Source organism: Silene latifolia, chromosome 3 (genome assembly GCF_048544455.1).
Source record: "Silene latifolia isolate original U9 population chromosome 3, ASM4854445v1, whole genome shotgun sequence".
NCBI lineage: Eukaryota > Viridiplantae > Streptophyta > Magnoliopsida > Caryophyllales > Caryophyllaceae > Silene > Silene latifolia.
In genome coordinates, this window is record NC_133528.1 from 47,544,082 (window position 1) to 47,548,335 (window position 4,254).

The 4,254-nt window shown below is 37.8% G+C and overlaps 1 non-coding gene across 1 annotated transcript; it reads left to right on the plus strand.

Moving 5' to 3' along the window:
• The first annotated feature begins 923 nt into the window (after positions 1–923).
• On the plus strand, positions 924–1,029 carry LOC141650146 (small nucleolar RNA R71). The gene has a single exon (XR_012546200.1). It is a non-coding gene; the product is annotated as a small nucleolar RNA R71 (small nucleolar RNA).
• Positions 1,030–4,254: the final 3,225 nt, after the last annotated feature.

The window sequence follows — 4,254 nt, forward strand, 5'->3', positions numbered from 1 at the left end:
AGTGAGTAGACCAGCAGCTACTCGTCAGCTCTTTTTCTTCAACCGTGCACTATTCATCAGCAGTAATTACCTTCCTCGGGTCTGATTTCAACAATTCCGGTCCCTCATATGAACGACCGCTTCTCAAATTTATTAAATTCACCGTCTCGTGTGGGTTCTTATCAGCTTGTGGTGGTAAATGACCCTGCTTCCTCGTGGATTGGTTCGCGGCTAACTGGGCAACTTGAGTTTCAAGTGACTTGATGGATGCATCTTTCTGTTGGTCACTTAGTTGCCATTGCTTTGTCAAAGACTGCAACATCGTCTTCAACTCAGATAACTCGCTCACCTCACCTGAGGATGATGCACCTTGATTAGGTGTAGAAAAGGAAGGAGGCTTCTGAAAGCCTTGTTGAGCCTTATGAGGAGGGACATATGGCTGCTGCTGCTGCGGAGGAGGGGTAGGATTGAGCACATTTTGACTTGTCCACCTCAGATTGGGATGGACCTCCCCTTGGTTATTATAATAGGAACCCCCTCCTTGCCTGTATTGTTGAAAAGCAAGGACCTGTTGCTTCTCTGTAAGACAGCCAACAGCAATGTGACCGTCGTTGCTCCCACACCTCTCACATGTGGCGGTCTCCCCTCTAGTAAGCATATGGACCGTCTGAGGCTCTCCAGCAGAATGCAGCTCCAATTTATCAAAACGAGCATTCATGGCTTCCAGCTGAGCCTCGACTGCCTTATCAACCGTGTGAACTGTTCGAATACCATCCCTCGGGTTCCCATAATCGGCACAATGGGTCTCCATCTCCTCAATAATCGCCCATCCCTTATCATCATCAGCATTCTTTTGAAATCTTCCGTTGGATGAGGCATCAAGTATGGATCTGTGGTCATCGTACAACCCATTTTAGAACTGATTGGACAGAAATCACGGATCAAAACCATGGTGAGGAAGAGACCTCACCAACCTCTTGAACCGGCACCAAGCTTCATAGAAAGTTTCATCAGGTACCTGCTTGAAACTAGTGATCTTTGCCCTCAGCTGATTAGTGCGCTGCGGAAGGAAATATCTCTTATAAAAAGCAAGAGCAAGGGTCTCCCAGTCTGTGATCCCCACGGCCGTACGGTCCAAGTCAGTCAGCCACTCCCTGGCTGAGTCAGTCAAAGAGAAAGGAAACAGCACCTCCTTAATCATGTCTTGAGTTACCCCCTTTGTGGCGGGGATAGTAGAGCAGTAGTCCGTAAATACCTCTATATGCTTCCTCGGGTCTTCACCTGCCACACCTCTAAAGAGATTTCTCTCCACCATATTGATATAGGACGGACGGATGTCAAAAGTATTCCCATCCTCAGTCTGGAGATTGAAACCCTTAGAAATAGATGATGCTTTAGGCTCCGAATGACTTGCAATATTCGGCATCTTTACTGGTTGGTTTACAGAACTGAGGTTATCTTCACCTAAAGATTGATCTTCTGTAAATAGGAAATGCTGAAGTTCGGGTTCGAAAGTACTCAAGGCTTCCTTTCGTGATTCTCTTTGCAGACGGAGTCTATGCCTGAATAGTCTTTCTGGCTCAGAATCAGCTGAAACTAACTCCAACCTGTTTGACCTGGGCATACACAACACTAAAAGAAAATAAATAAGAACTGTCTCAAGGAATAAGAATTCCCTGAGACGGATAAAATAAACGAAACAAAAACAGATAGGGCAATTGCCTCCCCGACAACGGCGCCAAAATTTGACAGGGCAGTCGTATACCTATGAAAAATAACTAACTAAACTAACTATATAGTTAGGGAAGTCAGGTCGATCTCCTCAGGGAGGCAAGATATCTGTAAAGGGTCCGTCTATTTGGTCACAAAATGGGGGGTTTATAATTGATTTTCAAAACTAAAAGGTGTAAAAGGAAGAGAAACAAGGAAAGAGCAGTGAAGGCAGAATTTAGAGATAAACTATCAATAGAGAAGGGACATGTCAGGACTTCGGTTCAGTACGGTAGTCTAGTGACTCAATTGCAAATAGTCTAGATAAATTACATGTGAGACGGATATGGAAAGGTCCTTCCGGTCCACTTTCTATCCGAGATTTCCACTAACTTAACTTCCGTCCTCGTCACGGTAGTCTACTGTTCATAGTAGGTCAATTTAGTCCAATCTTCTGATCCAGGATTAAATTTAACCAGATTAAAAGAGTGACTCAGAAGCGTGCACTCAACTAAGTCGGTAAATACAGTTATATTGCCATGGGGACAGAATCTCATAAATAATTCATCTAACCTATTCACTACATCGTCACATTTCTACCGTAGATCCCCTAATCCCAACATGAAATGATTTAGCTACTCATGCTATTAATATTGTCAAAACTAATAACAATGAAATAACTAACATTAAACATAATGAAATAATAATGAAATTGCATAAATAAAGATTAGGGCAGGAATTAAAAAGGAACAAAACAAGTAATTAAAGCAAATGATTGAAAGATTAAGATTAAAAGAGAGTAAGAGATTACAATCGCAAGAATCCGGCGTAAAGAACAACTAAACCCGAGCGAGAAAATCCGAAAGCAAAAGTTACAATAGAGAGGAAAAAGCAACACAGTTTTTTTTGTAGTGAAAGATGAAAAAAAATGATAATAGATTATTAGATCCCTAATGACCTAGTTATTGTACGTTTAAATAGAAAAATGCTAAGTCCAATAACTAAAAACAAGTTCACGGACTAATTAAAGCCCATGAAAGACAAAACCACTCGATCGATCAGTCTGAAACAGCTCGATCGAATACTTCTCCAGGCAACCTACTCGATCGAGTAGAAATAGTTGTCGATCGAGTAACCTTCAATTCCAGCACTATCGATCGAGTAAAGCAAACCACTCGATCGACCAACACAGCTACAAAAACCACTCGATCGACCAATAAAAGGGCTCGATCGAGCGTTCTTCCTCTGAACAGCTCCAAACTCGTAACCGACGGCTTCGTAGACCGTTCCTTCACGCATCCCAATGCAAGATCTCGCTAAGAAAAATCCCGTCTCCTCAAAATGCATGCAAAGTAGGACGAAAATGGTACGATTCCACTAGTTTCACGTTCATTTCTACAAAACGGACAAAACGAACCAAAGTAGCCAATTCGGGGCATAATGCGATATAAACAGTACAAAAGTACATGGAAATACGTGCTAAAATAGGCTAAAAAGACTATACAAAATGCACGTATCACAATCCTTGAGGAGTAGATTCTACTATTGAATCTAAGGGTTTTGTTGGAGCACTTGGATTTACTTAAGAAGACTAATTTTGTAGGAGACCGATTAGTATAATCCATTCGGCCCTCAATGTAAGATTAATCGATTTCTTCTTACTTTGTATCCTTTTGTTATGCATGCGTAAGATCTTATTAGTTTATGGCTAAACTATATTAACATAGTTATTAGAAGTTTCTAGAAGTTTTGTGAATGAAAGGGAAGATAAAAAATTATCATAACATAATGACAAAGTATACTAAAGGCCAAAGTTGAGAGTGAAAAATAAAAAAATTGTATTAATTTATTTTTTGGTGTTTGATACTAATATTTTTTATATATATTTGTACTTATAAGCATGTGACACATAGTATTTGGAGATTAATTTTAGATGACACGTGACTTAGTGAGGTACTTAGTCTTTTTTTTTCTTAATATTGTAGCGGTGGTTATTTTCGTAGTACGATTTTTACTCATCACATCACTTTTAGAATTTGTTAACTAATGAAATATTTAATATGCACAATTAAGTTAAGAATAATGATGATAATAATAACATTTTTGTAAGACTTTTTAGTATATTTTATTTATATATGAAAAGTTTAGTTTAGTAAATTTATATTGTATAGATTAGAGCCATGTCATAATAAATTTTAGGGAAATTTTAAATTAGATTCTAACGATTAATTAGAAATACAATAAGGATAAAAAACAAAACAATTCATTTAGTTATCTATGTATACTTTACCTATCAACTTTTTAATAAAAATAAAAATTAGGATTTGTGTGATACTTTTATAAGATCATTTTTGTAGTTAATTCTAGCATTAATTTCAACAATTTATTTGGGGGAAGAAGATAAGTTTTGTGAATTAAAGGGAAGGTAAAAAATTATCATAACATAATTATAAAGTATAATAATGGTGATTAACAAACATGCCATTAAATAGAAGAAGTATTTGTTTACATATGATAAATTAATAGCCAAAGTTGTGAGTGGAAAATAAAAAAAATTGTATTAAT